A 20,493-nucleotide genomic window follows, 5' to 3' on the forward strand; every position below is an offset into this window, starting at 1 on the left:
CTTTAGAATAACTTCCTACTCTCAGAGCTCCATTAGAAGGAAAGATTAATTATGGTATGAATGTCATCATTTCTCTTGTCCACTGTTCCTGTAATGGTTTCTGAATTTGTCTTACTACAGCATTCCATAGTTACTCCCAAAGAGAAATCTGGGGGAGGGAAGACAGAAATGTTGAGGTAATCATCACTGGATAGTGCTGTGGGTACCACTGTGTCTTTGAGAAAGAAAAGATGTCTAGCCAGATGTGGTGGCGTACGCCTTTAATCCCAGCACTTGGGAGGCAGAGGCAGGCGAATTTCTGAGTTCGAGGCCAGCCTGGTCTACAGAGTGAGTTTCAGGACAGCCAGGACTACACAGAGAAACCCTGCCTCAAAGAAAAAAAAAAGAAAGAAAGAAAGAAAGAAAGAGAGAAACACAGAAAGAAAGAAAAGAAGGAAAGAAAAGAGAAAGAAAGAAAGAAAGAAAGGTAATGTTTTGTCTAAAATGAAAACATTACCTTAACTTCAGAAACTTGTCAGCTCAATAATATGGTAGCTCTTGCCCTCAAAGGAGGCTTGTTGGGGTATCAATAAGTGAGTGTGAAATGCTGTCATTGAAGAAAAAGCTGAAGAATCCAGGAAAGACAGATAAGTACCAGTGGTTTAAATGATGAACTTATCTCATATTCAACAGGAGATAAGAAGAGGGGTTAGTGGGATGAGTGCCTATAATATGCCAACCACAGTGGTAGATTTCGTTTTTTTGGAACTAGTGATTGGACCAGGACCTTGCATATGCCAAACACATACTTTCCCAACTGAATAACTCCAGACTTAGGTTTTCTTCTTAAAACAACAACATATATATTATTTGGTATTCTCTACGTGTGAGGTAGGTATTAACTTCCCTCAGATAGTTTTAAGTATTTTTTTCTTTTATCAAGCATTTGATAATAGAATTTAGGTATGAGACCCAGTCTCTTGTAATTCTTGGAGACCATTTGTACTGTGTTATTCATTCATATTAATCCCGTAAGCTTTTCTTTCACAAAATATGAGTAAGAGAAAGGATCGCATATACAAGAAAATGATGATTCAAGTACAAACAAAGCAGAGCTCAGGCAGGATGCTCCTTCTGCCACATCCTCAGCAAGGGAGTGGTACTGCAGCATGGGTCCCAGCTTCACTGGCTAACCTCCACTATACATTTATAATTATCTCAGCTCCAAATGCCTACAATTTATAAAACATCTACTCAGTTACTAAAAAATGGTGTCCTAGTTATCCTTTTGTTGCTTCACTAAAACACTATGGCCAACAACATCTTGGGGAGGAAAGTATTTTGGGGGTTTACACTTTCACCTGACAGTCCAAGACTGAGGGAGGCTGGTGCAAGATGTGAAGCGGAGACCACAGAAGAGTTCTGCTTACACAGCTCAAGCCTACCTGTTCAGGGATGGAACTACCCACATCAATCAGCAATCAAAACAGAACAAAACAAAACAAAACAAAACAAAAAAGCCTCACTGATCACAAGCTAGTTTGATGGAGGCAATCTTTCAACTGAGATTTTTCCTTCCAGATGTGTCTAGGTTTATGTCAAACTGACAAAAATCTTTACACAGTTTAAAGAAATAAAAGTCTTTCTCGATTACTTGAAAACTGATATGCTCAGAAAAAAATCAACTCTTGCTAACTCTCATTGGAGAGAGATCAAAGGAATTCAAATGGATGGAGTTATAAACAGTTGCTGGTCTCAATGGTCTTCTGGATGACTGTAAACAAGGGGAGGGGGGAGTAGGAAGAGAAGGAAAGGAAAGAAAATTAAAACAGTGGTCAAACATACAAGGCCCAAAGAATAATGCAATTAACTGCTAGCAGTGTAACAGATAATACCCATTTTCATCATGAGAATATGAGACCCAATTCTAAAACTGTTCTCCAAGAAGAATGTGGGATCCTTTAATAAGGCTTCAGCTGGGTATGGCTACTATTGCTCTCTATCCTGTCAGTCGTCAGAACTGTACATCCTGATTCACTGTCTCTTTAAAAGTTTTAGTTTGGTTTGTATTATTAACAATAATTTTACTCAGGCTGACTTCTCTATTAAATGTTTTAGGAAATAGAGATAGCCAAAATTAACTTTGGTTTTTAAAATTTTAAGGCCAGTTGATGATCTGATCCTTATGTTTCTTGGGCCTCAAAGGTGCCTCTGGCTTTCTTGGGATTTTATCACTGTTCCATCTGCTGCAGTGTGCCTGTTGACCACAAGTCTTCACTGAGAAGTACTGAGAGCATTTTTCAAAGCTAAGCTAAATTTCCTGTCTAACTTCAAGTATGTCAATATCTTGTGGAGAAGACTGGTGTCTTACCAGAAATGTAGGACCCTTCGACATGTCTATATGCCCAAGAGACTTAGCTGACTCAGAAATACAATCAAAGTGTTGCTCCTCTTGAGTCCTCATCTGCATTGGTGTAGACCCCCAAGCATAGCAAGTGAACATCTGGAGGTTTATCTCACTGATACGAAAAACAAAAGCTTGAAGCTGGGTAGTGGTAGTACATGCCTTTAATCTCAGCACTTGGGAGACAGAGACAGGCAGATTTCTGAGTTCAAGGCCAGCCTGGTCTACAGTGTGAGTTCTAGGCTATACAGAGAAACACTGTCTCAAAAAACAAAATAAAACAAACCAATCAACCAACCAACCAAAAAACCCTGAAAAAGAAAAGATTGGACACATTTGATTATGGATACAGAGCAAAGCTATCATGGAGATAGATAGATAGATAGATAGATAGATAGATAGATAGATAGATAGATAGATGATAGATAGATAGATATAACACTAATGGCTAATCCAGTTAAAAATCCTTTCATGTGCTTATTGACATCTTATATCTTCTTTAGAGAAATGTGTCTTTTTCTGATCTTTTCTTTTTATTACTGAGTTGCAACTATTATTTTATATTCTATATATAGTTACTTATATACAAATATATATAATGGTCATTTATCATATATATGAACAAGTATATATGGAGAATGCCGATAAAATGAAAAAATATAATACATATTTTGGTCAGGTTGGAAAGATGGCTCTAGAGTTAAGCATGGCTTTGCAGAGATCTTGGATTCGGTTTCTAGCACCAACATGATGACTGATCCAGTTCCAGAGGATCTGATATCTTCTTCTCTCCTTCACAGGCTCCTGCATACAAACATGGTTCACATCCATATACTCAGGTACATATGTATATACATATCATAAAATAAATATTTTTAAAAGAATATGTTTCTGCTGGGCTTACTGTTTCATAAATTACCAAGTTAGTTAATTTGTTAGATGCCATTGCAAAGTTTTTTGTGTTGTTATATGCTACAATAATATTGAATTATGAATAAAACTGAATTTAGTAAACGTAGGAAACTGGAGATAGCTTTCTGTCATGCATGCCATGAATGCTAGAGATGTTTTGACTATGTGCTTGTTTCTATATTGGCTCTATTGCACACACATTTTTCTTTTTGTTGTATGATAAGTAAAATATTTACAGATAATGTAAAATCAAATATTCTCATACTCAGTAAATTATGGTTTATAATATAGGTCCATAAAAATAAAAAATTCCAAAACTTAACTACATGAAAGAAACACTCATCTTAAGATATCATAAACAGAGTCAGGAACTAAAGGCTAAAATGGAATTAAAATGTAATATTGTAGAATTAAGTGAATTTTTTTTATTTACATACAACTCTTAGAAATAGAAATGAAATCGAAACTCCTAGAAAAAGGACAAAAGATTTCAAGACAATACTTATAAGTAAGCTTTCAGCTTTCAGGCATATAAAATCTTGCTTGACTGCACTCACTTAAAGAGAGATGACACTGTTTCCTATGTATTAGATTATTATAAACTTGAAAGCTTGCTAATAGAGCACATAGAAGCTGGCTTGCCAATTACCTCTAAGTTACAAATGGAATTATTTGACTTCTTTGAAAATACTCAAAAAGTCACTTGGAAGGAGTCATTGGTGGATGAGAAGCAAAGATGCAAGGGAAATTTGACAGCTTGTATTATGCATAATGCTTTAAAAGTTATGTGCACATAAGCAATGGTTTCTTCCTTCCTATGGTTCACTGCAGGATTTGCTTCTTTATTTACATTTTCTAGTATCCATGAAATGAAGAGAGACTGGAGTAATGACATAAACAACCCACAAGCAAAACGAAGGCTTCCTACAAAAACACCAAGGAAAACCTTAGCACGCCACAGGGTCATTCTTGATTTAAGCAGGTAGAACCTATAGCTTAAACATAAAGCCAGATATATGGGACTCATGGACTTTGACAATCTGAGAAGGAAGCTAGAAGATGCCAGGGTCACATACCATGGAGTGTTTGAGACATCTAAGGGCCTCATGCATGAATTTTTACAAATAATATTACTAGAACTCAATTCTCATGCCTTCAGGCTTCAGTCATCTTCATGTTGTTTATTAATCTTGTCATGCTTATTATTAATTTTGGTACAATATTGTAGCAGTCAGTTCAAAAGAGTAATGTTGAAAATAGGATACACATACACAAACACAAAAGGACCATGAAGTCAATTGTTTTGGTTTGTTTTTTGTTTTTCATTTTCTGATTTTGTTTTGTTTTTTACCTTCAGAAGCCCAGTGACAAATTTGGATATAATACAGTGACATAAAATGTGCTCCATTTCCTCTTGCTGTTTGTCTTGTTTAAAAATTGGTCGAATAGGAACTTTTCAATATGAGAAGTCCAGTATCACACAAATGGCGCTAAACTGTTCATTTGTTCTTGAAACTAGCATTGGCTTTGTTCCCAAGTGCTTGATGCTCAGATAGGAATGATTTTTTTCACACTAGGCACAACAGGAAGAGGAGAAGCCTCATTTCCCAGCAGTAGATAACTAGCATAGAAAATTTCTATTTGCATATATTTCAATATTGTCATATAAAGTATACTTCTTGTGTTTATTAAGAGAATTATAAATGTTATCAGTACTCTTCTTAGACTGCCAAGTTTTGATAAAATATTTGTTGTCATCTCCACCTATAATACCCAATGCTGGGTTTGAAGTGTACTCAGGGGTTAAGTCAATTGTTTAATCATTTAAAGCAGGACTTCAAAAAGCAAAACATTATAGTAAAATGAAAGAGAATGAAATTTTAAGAGTTAATGAACTAGGACCTCCTTATGCCAAATAAATATAATTATACTGAAATCTTTCCAGATAGCATATCACCTGCATTTTGAAGATCCTATTGATGCCCATTCACAGAATATTGATTTCATTGGCAACACAGTTTGCAATAAACAAAGACTTCACTTTTCTCTTCTCCAATTTCTTTAACCATAAAATCAAGAGGACATTAAATTATCTCAAAGGCTAGGGTGAATTTGAATTGAAAGAACATCTGACTAAGGATGTTGAACACTTCTTTAGGTGCTTCTCAGCCATTTGAGATTCCTCAGTTGAGAATTCTGTTTAACTCTCTGTAGCCCTTTTTTTTTTTAATTGGGTTATTTAGTTTTTTGGATTCTAACTTCTTTAGTTCTTTATATATTTTGGATATTAGCCCTCTGTCAGATGTAGGGGATCAATCTCATGCACAGATGCCAAACCCTGACACGATTGCTGATGCCAAGAAATGCTTACAGACCGGAATCTTCTGAGAGGCTCTGCCAGCACCTGACTGAGACAGATGCAGCTACTTACAGTCAACGATTGTATTGAGCCCAGGGACCTCTATGGAAGAGTTAAGGGAAGGACTGAGGAGATGAAGGGAATTGCAACCCCACAGGAAGAAGAACAGTATCAACTAACAGGATCCCTCAGAGTTCCCAGGGACTAAGCCACCAAAGAAAGGACATACAAGGGCCGGTCTGTGGTGCCTGCTACATATGTAGCAGAGGACTGCTTTGTGTGACTTCAGTGGGAAAGGATGTGCTTGGTCCTGTGAAGGCTTGATGCCCTAGAGAAGGGGGATATAGAAGGGTGAGGTGGGAGTAGGTGGGGGAGCACTGTCTTAGAGGCTAAGGGGAGAGATGATTGAGTGGGAGGCTCAGTGAGTGGAAACAGGGAAAGGATCAATATTTGAAATGAAAATAAACTAATAAAATTAATAAAAAATTCATAATAATAATAATAATAATAATAATAATAATAATAATAATAATATAGAACATCTGAGACAGCAGTGCCTGTTTCATGAATAGTGCTGAGAAATTATTTGCCCCACTTCTGGAATCTTTTGTGTAGTATGCTCAACATACATATTTCTAGATGCCGAGTGGCTTATTAAAGTAAAAGAGGGGATGCTCCAGTGCCTTAGTGGAGAAAAAAGATGGTTGATGGAGACTAGGTGTACTGAGGTAGGAAGTATCAGGGTGTCACAGAAAAGGCTTCAGTAGCCATAGGTCCTCAAAGAACACTGTCACCTCTACATGGTATCTAGACATCAAGTTCCCACATCTTTGTGACATACCTTCCTTTGGTTGTTAATCAACAAACAAAGGAATCCTGCCAAGTCATATTTTAATTACTTCCTCTCTGGGGAAAAAAAGATTTCTGTATGAGGAAAAAGCCTATTTCACTATTGAGATCTATTTTTAATAGTCCTTACTACATTTAACTACATTCCACCCAAGGCACAATCGTGCATTCTGCAATTGAATGTGACTCCGTCACATGCAACCTGTATGAGTGCTGAATGAGAGGCAGGCTGGGATCCACTGTTTTCCATGTGTAAAACAAGCTGCTTGCCACATGCTGAAGGGACTAAATGAAGCTGACTGTGTTCTCCTTTGTCTCCATCAGTTGGGATACAGTTACGTACATGGAGATGTCACTGAAAATATTCCAGATATTACATGTGATCTGAGGTTCAGTTGTTGGCTTCTCCATCTTATTCCTGTGCCAAACCAGGGCAAGAAAGTCATTTGGAGACTGCTATATGCTAGGTGGAAGGGTGGTCTGGGGGAAATTGCCCATCTTGTGAATGAGTGCTACAGACAGGAGCGATATAGAGAAAGGGCACTGTGGCTGAATTATCTCAACAGATGCATTCCAGACCATTGCAAGGTCAAGTTCAGAAAGTCAGCAGTGGGAGGTTACAGTTGGAAGCTGCATGTGAACATCAAGAATAGATCAAGTACATTCACCGTTCTGAAAGAAGTATAAGAGGCCTTTGTTAATGAGACAGGAAAATCATAGCCTGAAAATGCTGACAGTGACATTTCAAAAGGCTCAATCCCTTAGTAATAGCAAGAACGCTCGAACTTTCAAAAAGAAAATGATCAAATGTCTGTTCTCTCTGAGAACTTTATCATGCAAGGTTACTTCAGTTCACATTTCCTAAACGGGGATCTTCAGAGGGAGCACAAGGCTCCCCTTGTGAAGCACCTTGCTGGGATTTTGTGGTTGTGACAATTGGCATTTGACTGATGGCTCAGCCCATCCCCCTTCTGCAATTAGAGATACAGAAAGGAGTTATCTAAGCTGGAGTTCACTTATAAAATGCCAACAGGAACAGAGCCATCAAGCCTTCTAACTCCTCCCTCACTTCAGTATAAAGCAAGCTTGGAGAGCTGGACCAACCCTTAAGAGACACTGAAGGGAAACAGAGTTCCAGGCAAGTGCCTGATTAAGAACCTTGCAGGTCCTTTATAATCATCAGTACTGCACAGAGCATGGCTCCTTCTCCACTCTGCCCTTCTTGACCTTCCATGCTTTGCTTTCCAGTCCTTCTTCATCTGTCCTGCAACCTCTGGAAACCTTAGCAACTACCTTCTTTGCTCCGAGACATTCCTCTAGTTTATTCACCCACCCTCTTCCCCGACTTCACCTCCTCCTTCTAAGATCTGAGTCATAAAATGTCTATCAGTTTGACATCTGGGAATTCAAATGAAAAAATAGCCTCGCCGTGATCTTCCCACGTTATAAACATGAACTCTCTGAACCCAATTGCCACCTAGGGTGCCCTGGTCCCCATTTTTTGACTCTCTGTAAGAAATTGTGGTAAGTGACCACATGGCTGGCTGGGAAATCTGTCCTTGTGACATCTGCAAAAGAATTACTGTTGCTTCCATTCTTGTTTATTGAGAAAGGATTGAGGAAAAGAGCCCCTCCCCAATCCATTCTCTTACCTAAGCAAGATTGGAAGGGGGGGCGATGCTCAGGGTTTCGGGAACAAAGAATGCAGCAGGTGGCCTAGAATTTCTTGAGTAGGCAAGATGTTATAGAATTGGGAAAGGAGGCAGATTTTCAAACAGCAGTTTAAAACTGTCAACCACTAGCCTTTCAGAAGGCAATCCTCAAACTGCTTATCCCTTCTTGGTTAAAACAAGGAAAATCTTGGCCTCTAAGGTGGCCTCAAAGCTAAAAGGGAAACTGAGGACAGTAAATACAATTAGCCCTAGCCTCTTTGCTCAAACAAAGGAAAGATAAAAGATAAACATATGGTGACAGTTTAGGTCAGCCTTTTCCATTCCTAAATACTCAGCTTGAGGTTTGGCCCACATTTTGCCTTTAACTGGAGGCAGTGTTAAAATTGTGCTAGAGTGTTACTAGCCTTCTCATTATCATTTAGCCAGAGGAGAAGACACACTCAAGGCTTACATGCTGGCCAGACAGCCGTTTTCACACCTACCTCTACAAGTCTTGACAAAGACTTGAGATGATTAGCTCCATGTTTTTATCCCAGCCCACCTTCCACGTCTTGTAAGGTGTACGTTTCTTCCCTGGAACTCTGGTTTCACATAAGTGTTGTTCAGCCTTTCCTTCTCTAATCTTCTTTCGGTGTTCTTTGGGAACTCAATCCTAACCTTCATTCAGCCCCCTCAGTGGTGGATGGTGAATTTCCAGTTTTCTAGGGACAGAACAATTTGTCATAAAGAGAACACAACCTCAGATTTACAGAGGGACTCAAAAATGTGCTGGAAAGGGTCCTAAATGAACTTGGGTCACATAATAAATGTGCCAGAATGGTGACTGTCTCAAGACAAAAACTCCTTTTTTATTTTTATTCCTTAAACTTAAAATTCAAATGTAAACATAAAGGGTGTAGGTTTTGTTTAAGAGTTAGATCTTTTAAAATCCAAAATAGAACCCTAAAGAGAAAAAATATTATAAATGAATTTTTTGTTATTTTGTTTTTTGCTTTTTTGTTTTTGTTTTGTTTTGTTTTGTTTTGCTTTTTTCTCAAGACAGGGTTTCTTTGTGTAGCCCTGGAACTCCCTCTGTAGACCAAGCTGGCCTCGAACTTGCCTACCTCTCTGCCTTCTGAGTGCTAGGATTAAAGGCATATGCCACCACTGCCTGGTTTATAAATGAATTTTTAAAAATCCAGGATAATACATTAGAAATCAGGAAAGAGTATATATGTGTAAACATGTTTTGGTCCAATTACTGAATATAATTTTACAAACAAGGATAAAGTGATACTTCAAGCAGTGAAAATATATTCAAAGATTGCCTACAAAGGAGGGTTATGTGCATATGTCTCAGATATATGTGCTACGTGAATAGGGATGTTCTATTCTTAAAATGTATCATGATATTCTGGAACAAAACTAGGGCTGGGAGTGGGTAGCATCTCTCTGCTTTTAAGCAAAGCCTTTTGCCCTTAGTAAGAGGAGCATCCATCCTCTCTTTGTCCTGCCTGCCTTAGAGTTACTTCATCAAAGCTGATAGTAAGAACATCATAAAAGCATAATTAGCCTAAAATTTGAATATTTGTTCTTTCCTTTTATGTATGGTCAAAGCATTTCTTTTCTTGTTCCCTTTTAAGGATTAGCAGAATTCTTCTCTGGTGGAGTTCTTGCACTGTGGACTTTGTAGGCACCCAGATCCAGAATAAAATTCAGATCTCTCTGTCACTGGCATTGCAGCTATGAATAAAGAACTGTGTCTCTTTGAGCCTGTTTCCTCATCAGTCAAATACTTACCTTACTGTATTGAGAGGAGTAAAATTGCATCAACCATATACAAAGGCTAGCATATTAAGTAACACATGCTAAATGATATAATTTGTGTGTTGTATTTGTAATGTATGAAATGAAGAGATCATCAACATGACCTTTGGTTGAATGACCTTGGGACTTGGGGCCAAATTTCTTGCATTAAATCTCCTCTATTTTTGAACGATGTAACTTTGGGCAGCTCATTTATACTCTGTGGCTCACTTTGTTCATTTGTTTTTTTTTTTTTTTGTTTGTTTGTTTGTTTGTTTTTTGGTCTTTTGAAACAGGGTTTCTCTGTGTAGCCCTGGCTGTCCAGGAACTCACTCTGTAGACCAGGCTGGCCTCGAACTCAGAAATCCGCCTGCCTCGGATCACTTTGTTCATTTGAAATGGAGATCATGATAACAATATTTAACAAGTTGGGTTGTTGTGATGTGTAAGTGATCAACCTTAGAACAGTGTCCACTCCAGTGAAGGTATAATTAAATAAAATGATCATATACATTTTAATTAAAGGACATATCTGAATATTTTTGAAATCACATATTTATTCAAAGGCAGCTTGTGCTGATATCCTTTCTGATAAGAGCCTCTTAGAGGATATGGTGGGGCTTTAGAAAATGCTTCCTTTATGTAGTCACAGGGAATTGGCTCTAAGCTCCTTGCTGCCAAATTCTATTTCTGCTTAGTATGTACACTTTTTAGAATGACATTAGAAACTACAAGATAAAATTAGCTGTCTCTGTGTTACCAAAATAATATCTAAAATACACCATGTGATGATTTTAGTTTTGTGGCAGGTCACATTTAGTCTTTGGGATCAGCCCTTTAATAAAAAGTTACAGATCAAACCTCTTGCATCTTCAGAGTCACTCCTAATTTTTCCATTTTTCAGAAATGCCCACTTGCACAAGGCAAACAGAATTCTGTGTACCACCCTTGGCTCTAACTTCATGGCTGAGTTGTGGTATTAGCCATGCATTTGGTGCAGTGTGGAACACTAAGACCTAGAATCAGCAAAATAAAAGATTTTTGAAATTTAGAAGAATTTAAGAGATATGACTTCAACTAGATTATAATTTAAGTCAACATACCACAGAGAGATTTGAGTAGCCTTCTTTATTGCTTCATCACTGACAATATCAAGAAATGAAACCACTCTGGATGCCTGTCAACTGATGAGTGGATATAGAAAAGTGATGTATGTGTGCTCAGGGTTTTATTCATTCATTCAGAGAATGAATATGTGTTATTTACATACAACTGGAACCAACTTCAGTAAGTGAAATAAGGAAAATTCACAAATTAGACAAATATTGTATATTTTCTCTCACATTCAGAGTCTTAATGCATGTGTATTTGTGTTTGTGTGTGTGTGTGTGGGGGGGAGTTTCAATGAGAATGGGCTCCATAGGTTCATAGGAAGGGAGACTATTAGGAGCTGTGGACTTCTTGGAGTAGGTGTGGCCTTGTTGGAGGATATGTCTCACTGGGGGGTGGGGCTTGAGGTTTCAAGCAGGTATTTCCAAGCCTTGGCATTACATAAGAGGAGGAAGGAATGCTGGTCTTTAAGTTAATTGGTTTATAGGACCTTGTTAAACCCTGAGGGAACCTACATAAAAAAGGAGCATCTTGATCCGGGACAGTCTTAAGTTTTCTTAGCCTATCTGTTGTTATCAGATAGCTGCGGCTGCTGTGTCTATTTTACTATTGCCAAGGACTTATTGTGATTTTTCTCAGACCTCAAGGGTGGGAGCCATGTCTCTCTAAGAGCAAATTAGCTTAGAATGGAGTCTTAAGAGCAAAATAGAGTTTATTCTACTACCTCAGTATGTTGGTGAAAAGTGTGCCCTTGTTCAGGCTTGGGTGTGATTTTTGGTTAAAGTGTTTAATTCCATATACATTGTGTGTATGTATGTGTGTGTCAGTGTATGTGTGTGTATGTGTGCATGCATGCACATGCATGTGTATGTGTACATGGACACGCTATAGTATGCTTGTAGAGGTCAGAGTTTAATATGATAAAAGCAATTCTCTCCTTCTACTATGTGCGTTTTGAGTGCCAAACTTAAGTTACCAGGCTTGTCAGCAGATGTTATTTTTTTTAACACTGCTTCATTGTTCTAAAAATCCCAAATTATCTTAACATTGTTCAAACTGTCAAATTCAGAAACAAGCATTAGGTCCTTTTTGATAAATATAAACCATAACTGGCAATCATTAGCCAGCTGTGGACAGCATATGAATAAGGAAGCTAAAGACCCACTCCATGAAATGGAACCCATCCCTGAAACTATTGTTAATGAGGCTAATAATTGGAACCTATACAAGTCATGGGCCCATGAGAAACCCTACTACCATTATTCTGCTAAGGGACTGTAGCAATACAATGTCTTCTAAGGGTATATTGCTATACCCATAAGTCAGAGTATCACTCATCCCTCATCAGAGAAAAAAATTTTTTTGAAGCAGATGTGTAATTAAGACACCACAGGACAATATACAGCCAGTGAGAGGCCTTCGAGCACTCAGACCTAAAAGGAATGTCTTTATCAAACCCCAAACCTCAAGACTCAGGATCTATGAAAAAAAGTAATGAAATAAAAATAAAGGCAGAAAGACTGTAAGATTAGAAGTAGTAGACAACTCCAAGGAAACAAAAATTTCAGATACTATGACAACATGCAAAGACCTGTACAAGTTCAAGACAGACAACATGGAGAATGGGACATTGACACAAAGCCCCACCAGAACTACAAATCTACTTGTAATTAATACTTGTTGAGAGAGGGAAGTGAGTTTTCTTCTGCAGAGTGTCACTGGGTATATTCAACCACTCTCTATGGTGTTCCCACAGTGACCTCTTTAATCCACCAATTCTCATCTCCAAATACAGCCCATTCAGCTTTGAACTCATCAATGAGTTACTCCATTGGTGAACTAGTGGGCCATGAGCCAATCACCTCTTAGTAGCACCTTTAGTTGGGACCAAACTCTCTAAAGTTGTTATTGGGAACATTTCATATACTAACTACAACACCCTTAAAGTTTATATAATCAACTCCAGAGGTATTTAATTTTGTTTTCTAAAATAATCTAATTAAGACTATTATCTGGAAAACCCTTCACCCCTTCTTTCTTCTTCTCAATGGAATTCTTCAATGACATTCCATTAAAGAAAACTGAATTAAGTAACTACAGTCAGAGAAACAGAAAGAAATAATCATCCCAAGTAGCCACTAGAGTCTGTGAATACATTTCCATCTTGATCCTTGATGTTACATGATTCTACCAGCATCCATATGATAAAGAAGTTGAAATACAAGAACATCATTGTGCTTTGTTAGAGCATGAAGACACCCACAAAACTTTTGACCCCAAATTTATCCTGTCTACAAAAAATGCAGGAATGAGGGATAGCAGAAACTGAGGGAATGGCTAACCATTAACCAGCCTAACCTGAGACCCATCACATGGGCAAGCACCAATCTCTGCCACTATTAATGATATTCTGTTATGCTTGCAGGCAGGAGTCTAGAATGGCTAGAAATGTTCCCAATGGCTAGAATGGCAGCTGACTCAGACAGATGTAGACACCCACAGCCAAAGAGTGGATGGCAGGACTCTTATAGAAGAATAGGGGGAGGGATTGCATCCCTTAGGGGATAGGAACACCACAGAAAGACCAACAGGATCAGCTAAGTTGGATCCTTGGGGCTCTCAGAGACTGAACCATGAACTAAAGAACATACAGAGGCTGGACCAAGGCCTCCCTGCACATATGTAGCATGTGTGTAGTAGTTCTTCATGTCAACTGGAGCGGGGGTTATGGCCAAAGCCTATGTTTGTGGCATATGTTCTTTTAGCTGGGCTGCCTTGTCTGGCCTCAGTGGGAGAGGACTCACCTAGCCTCACAGAGACTTGATGTTCCAGGGTTGGGAGATACCCAGGGTGCCCCTGCTGCTCTGAGGAGAAGGGGAGGGAGCATGGGAGAAGGACTGTGGGAGGGAGGTGATGGGGAGGGCAGTGAGATCGATGTAAAGTGAGTAATTAAAATAATAATAATTAAAAGAATTCTTTTGAGTGTTATTTGTAAGCGCTGCCTTCACAGTAATATAATAACACATCTATAAAGTTGATGGCTATTGCTGCAATTGTAACTATAAGCATTGTATTTTCACTGTCCTTTTGTTTCATTGTGAACTGTCAGACATGATTTAAGACAAACACTGATGCTCCATGCTTCTGGTTTTGTTATATAGAGCTGACAGACAGAGCAGCCTTCATAATTTGTCTTACCATTTGGATTAAAGAATTTTTATAAATATTAACTTGAGAAAGACAGTATGTAAGGAAGAAAGATAATAGATTACAATTTTTTTTCAGGACTCCGTGAGAGAGAAGAATTAGTAAAGCTATATGCTGAAGAGAAAAAGACAGGAAGAACTACTGGAACCAATAATACTGTCACTGAACACCTAAACATCTCAGAGCCATGGAAAGGTATCTCAGAGAGAAGATGTACAAAACAGTCCTTCACTTCAACCTCAGCTCCATGACTTGGAGCAAGTAACTTGATTCTGAAAGTATTCTATATTACTTATCCCTCGGTCTTGTCTATTATTATTAGTGTTGGGATTGTTGTTTTTATTTTTTTTGTCATTGTTGTTGTTGTTGTTGCTGTTGCTCACTATCTTCTTTTCATGTAGTCCTGGAAATTGACCTGGAACTTCAAAAATATTTTGGGGAGTTTTTTTTTTCCCTTCACTGAGCTATGCTCCCATAGCAACTGATTCTATTCTAGCTACAATATATTCTCACTTCAACTTTGGCAGACATTTCAACTTTCAGAATAGAGGAAGTAAACACAGATGACTTGCCCACAAATAAGCGTGAATGTAGGTAGGATGCGTTGATTTCTTGTGTCTGTGCATCCATTCTCATAGCAACAGTGGAAAGAATTACACAACTATTGTGGGTACTGTTCTGACAATGGACCTCACATAGAGTACTCTCAGACTCTTTCAGATTTCCTATGGCTGACAAGACTTGAGAAGAGGCCATGGAGAGTACTCCTGCTGATAACAAATATATAAGCCTAAATGTCCATTAGTCTCAACTTTTATGAAACCTACAGAAAGGGAATGTTCCTCAGGCTATGACACAATATACACTATGTCAAATCCCACTGAACACAGTCAAAGAAAATACATAAAATCTATACTATGAATTCCATTTGGAGTTAAAATCAACATTGTATAACAAACTGATCTCCCAAGAAAAATCATCAGGAAAATAATTCTTTCTAAAAAAAATTCTTAATGTAGAATTGGAAAAGATGTTAATCTCAAAAAATATGCAAATCTTAGTAAACAAATATAAATATATAAAAACCTAAGTTATTCTGTTAAAATCTTCTGTTACTTCAGAAATACTGATGTAGACAATGAAATGCTAATGATCTCAAAATAAGGATTTTTTTTAAAGGCAAGTGAATCCCAGGAGAATACAAATAAGTAGCTGAATTACTTTAGACAATGTAAGTATGGAAGAGCAAACTAATAAAGAGGCGAACATTTTGAAAAATAGTAAAATACAAATATTGCAAATAAAAAGTATAATAGGCCAGATTCTTATTAAGTTCCAATTAAAAGCCCTACCACAGAGCAGATCAAGCAGAAGAAATAATATGATCAAGGGTTGAAGACAAGGATGGTGTGTTACCACATATAGACAGCATGAAATTAAGAAAGAAAAGAACAGATGCACAAGAGCTCCAGGGCACCAATTAGGTAAGGGAAACTGAATGCAATTAGGTAAGGGACTGAATGTATAGAGTAAAGGCACAAGAAACATGTTCAGTGAGATACTTGAAAATTTTTCTCTGAATCTAGGGAAAGATGTAGACAGCCAAGAATATAAGGCATGCAAACCCCAAATTACTTGATTAGAAAACTCTTTTCATAGCATATTATAACTATCTGCCTACATACAGAACAATTAAATATTCTGAAGACATAAAGATGGAAGCTCCAAGTTTTATATAGTCAAAGCTGTCAGAATAATAGCAAATTTCTCAGCAGAACAGAAAGGACAGAATGATACATAATGACATATTCCAAGCCTTGAAATAAAATCACTGCTACTACATTTTGTGTGTATTAAAAAAAAAACCCAAAATCAAAAAAGAAAAAACCCAATATCCTTCAAGATGGAAAGAGAGATTAAAAACCCTTCAAAGGCTAAGAATGAACTAAAGGAACTTGTGACCACGAAATGAGCACTGCAAAACATATTGAAAAAGGAGTGAAAGGAAAAGAAAGTATGTGAAGGAATAAATCTCACTAGAAAAGTAGATAAGCAAATGAGTGTATGAAAGAATCACAGTATTCTTGTAGTGAATAATTAAATACTAAGAAGTAAATACAACTTTTAAATCAACCAGAAGAAACAAACAGAAAACGTGTCTTTCAGTAACAATTCTTAATGTCAAATATTCTTCATTCTTGAATGCTGTATCAATGAGTTTTATTAATCAAATACCACTATATATCAAAGGATAGGACCAATAGCCAATTCCATGGCAGTGGGTGACTTCAACATCCCACATATACCAGAGAAAGAAGCTGAAGAGAGAAACTATTGTTTTATTTGCTTTTTTAAATTGTTGTGATTAAATACACAAGGAAAGTTATGTTAGGGCTTCTATTGCACAATAAAACCCACCATGGCCAAAAAGCAAGCTGGGAAGGAAAGAATTTAATCAGCTTACACTTCTACATTGCTGTTCATCAACAAAAGAAGTCAGGACAAGAACTTAAACAGGGCAGGATCCTTGAGACAGGTATGATACAGAACTTATGGAGGGGTGCTGCTTACTGGGTTGGGCTCTCCCCCACTGATCACTAATTAAGAATATGTCCTACAGGTGAATACCATGCAGGCATTTCCTCAACTGAGGCTCCTTTCTCTGTGATGACTCTAGCTTGTGCCAAGTTCACACACAAACTAGCCAGTACAAAAAGCAGTTTAAGGCCTGGCGTGGTGGCACACGCCTGTAGTCCCAGTAGCTTGGGAGGCTGGGGCAGGATTGTGCATGAGTTCAAGGCCAACATCTCAAAAAGCAGTTTAAGAAATAGCTGTTTATTTTGTCTTACCATTTCATGGGAAGTTCAAGATGGTTCCAGGGACATGACATTAGGAGCCATGAGGCTGCTGATCATATTTTGTCCAAAGCTAGAGAGAAGAAAAAGTAGATGTTAACCTTGCTTTTCCCTTTTACTCAGGCCAGAACACATGTCCATGGGAAAGGTGATATATTTAGGGTGAGTCCTTGACCAAGCCTGCTTAGTCAACAGATTCTCCAGTGCAGGAGTGAGGATTAAAAAGAAAAATACAGTTAGACAACATGGTAGCATGACCCCAGTCAATTCTGAGACTGAAGCTAGGTTAAATTTTTCCCAATATGCTTTTATACAATTTTTTTTTCCTTCTGCAGCAACATTTATTGCCTCCTCAGTAGGGAAAAAAGGGTCAAGCCAATAATCCGCACTGCTTATATACACCACAGTGCGGCGTGTCTGCCCACAGCGTGGCATGTCTGCCCATGATTGGCTGTTCGCTCATTACCCTACATAACACCCCAGAATGGGCCGTGACTTTTCACTCTATGCACTTGCACGAACAGTTCTCTACGCACATGTGCAAACAGTTGTTTACTAGGAGTTGACAGCGGAAGTAGGCACCATCTTGCCATGGCGAATGTCTCTCCAGGTTCACTGCTCCCTACATCTCCCCCTTTTGTTTTAGTTAAAAGGGAAGGCCAAATGTAGCAAGTCAGAGAGTGCTTTTGCTCTGCCAGGGCCCCTGTCTTAGGTCATTCCGCATCAAACCTGCAGCGTTACCCGTCATAGGATTACCCCCCCCCCCCCCCCCCCCCCCCCCCCGCCTGAGGGCTCCATGTCTTAGGTTGGTCTGCGTTTGGGGAAGGTTGCCCATCTCTGGGTACCCAGGAGGCTTTTATACAGTTTTAATTACATGCAAGTATTAAGGTCTAGCAGTACAATGAGAAATCAAGCAAGACAATAGTCAAGGATCAAGGAAGACAATAAACACAAAGTTCCATGCTGACTCCCATGATTATTTCTAAGGATGATCAAAATATCTGAGCCTACTTCTTTGTTCTACCCTAAAACCAGACTCTTACTTCCTTGTCCTTGGCCAATGTCAGGTCCCTGCCAGAACTTACTTCTTTGTTTTGCTCTAATGTTAGATTCCTGCCAAGTGGCTCATTTCCTTGATCTTGACCAATGTCAGATTCATGCTAAGTGGCACCCCAAAAAGGTTCTCCACAAGTTCTTCGATCTCATTTCACTTAATACAGATAATCTATTATAGCCATGCCTAGAGGTGTATGTCCTAGGTATTTTTCAATCCTGGCAAGTTGATAATATTAGTCATTATAAGTCTAACCCTTGTCAATTTGACAACAAAATCACATACAAGTGATGATCTTACTCTTGTTGTTGCCATACACTTATGATCATCTCACAGTCCATCAACTCAGTCCAACTTTGAAAGTATCCATGGCCTTTAACAATTCCAATATTGTTTAGAAGTTCAAAGTTTTTTTCTGATACTCGAGGAAGTCTCTTAAATGTGAGCCCCTTCAAAAGCCACAGGGTAAACATTTCAATTCCAAAAATGGAAGTGAAGGGCTGGAGAATTTTAGAATTTCAAAATAAGAGCATTTAATAGAAATGTGTCAGTAAGAATGTATAATGTATAACCTTTACCTAAAAGGACATGGAAAACCTCTGTAACAAGCCAAGAATGTAGACTAGCCAGTTCCAGAAACTTTGCTAACTCAGAGCCTCAGGGCTCTGGTTCCTGATATCTGTCCCTCCTGACTGATCCACAATGAAGGTGGAACTAGGAATGAAGGTCAACTAGTTCACGAGGCTCTCTACCCTGCCAAGGCTCTCCACCCCACCGACCAATAGATGAAGATTACATTCCTAGAAGGAATATGTTCCCCTCCCTAACTGACTGAATACCTTGGGTTGGAATCCCCCCTCACTCCCTCTGCTTTGTGGTTATTCCCTTTAAATATCCCTTACTCCTTGTGCTCTGGGTTGAACCCCTCTGGTCTGCAAGGTTATGGGTTTGACCCCAGTACCGGCCTATCCCAAGTAAACCTCGTGCACTTGCAGCAAGATCGGTTTCTTGTGAGTTATTGGGTGGTCGTGTCATCCTGAGACTTGAGTGAGGGTCTCCCAAGCTTCGGAGGTCTTTCAGAAGGATCAGGACATAGTAAGGAATAATGGAACCAAAGTAAGAATGAACCCAAGCATGAACACCAAATGCTACAGCTCTTTGTCCTGCATCTGGTATTCATAATGGAATTGTGTGATATCTAATGACTAAATTATCCTCACTGCTCTAACTCTGTTACCTAAAATACACATCATCTTTCTCTTAGGCCAGGTCCATTTTACACCTGCCATTTTCTTTGGTGGATGTCCCATATACCGGGCACACCCAGTATCCTGAAGTCTCCATTGCAACTTTAGTTTCAACTTTAGAGCTTCTTGTAGCTGCCTTTTAGGGCCTCTTCTCAGAAACTCTGCCACACATTGTTTGGCTTCTGATGCTCTCTACAGCTGTGAGGCAGGACTTCATGACCCTACAATTATTTGAAAAGGTCAGTTTAGGAATTTTGGGAAGGTCATGGAACACTTACCCCTCTGGAAGGGAGAGGCTAATTAGCATTCTTCTGATCACAGGGTTGGAATCAATCTGTGGGTACAGACACATTCCATAGGACAGACCATTGCCCACCTTCAGACAAGGGAAGTCCTTGCCACCTTATTCCCTGAAGATCAATCAGTTTAAAAATTCACACTGTTCTGCCAATCACATTGTGCCTAATGGCTGCTGCCCTGAAAACAATATAAAAGCTCATTGAACAAGTTGTGTGGGGTCGCTGCCTCTCTTTTGGGTCTGGGATGACCACAGTGCATGGGTACAATCAATTCCTCTTGCTTTTTGCATTGATTCAGGCTCCATGTGGTTCACTCATGGGGTCTCCAGTAAGTCAAGGCTCGACAGTCTTACATATTCACTTTTTTTTTTATTAGATATTTTCTTTATTTACATGTAAATTTCTCCTTTCCCAGTTTCCCCTCCAAAAAACAAAGAAACAAACAAAAACAACAAAAACAAACCTCTATGGCCTCCCCAGTCCCCATGCCTGCCACCCCACCCTCTCCCACTTATTGGCCCTGGCATTCCACTACACTGGGGCAAAGAACCTTCACAGGGCCAAGGTCCTCTCCTCCTATTGATGATCGAATTTGCAATCCTCTACTATACACATGCTGCCTGAACAATCAGACCCCTCCATGTGCAGTCCTTGGCTGGTGGTTGAGACTCTGGGAGCTCTGAGGGTACTATCTAGTTCATATTGTTGTTTGTCCTAAGGGGCTGCAAACCCCTCAGCTCCATTGGTCCTTTCTCTAACT

This window comes from Mastomys coucha, unplaced genomic scaffold (assembly GCF_008632895.1).
Source record: "Mastomys coucha isolate ucsf_1 unplaced genomic scaffold, UCSF_Mcou_1 pScaffold20, whole genome shotgun sequence".
NCBI lineage: Eukaryota > Metazoa > Chordata > Mammalia > Rodentia > Muridae > Mastomys > Mastomys coucha.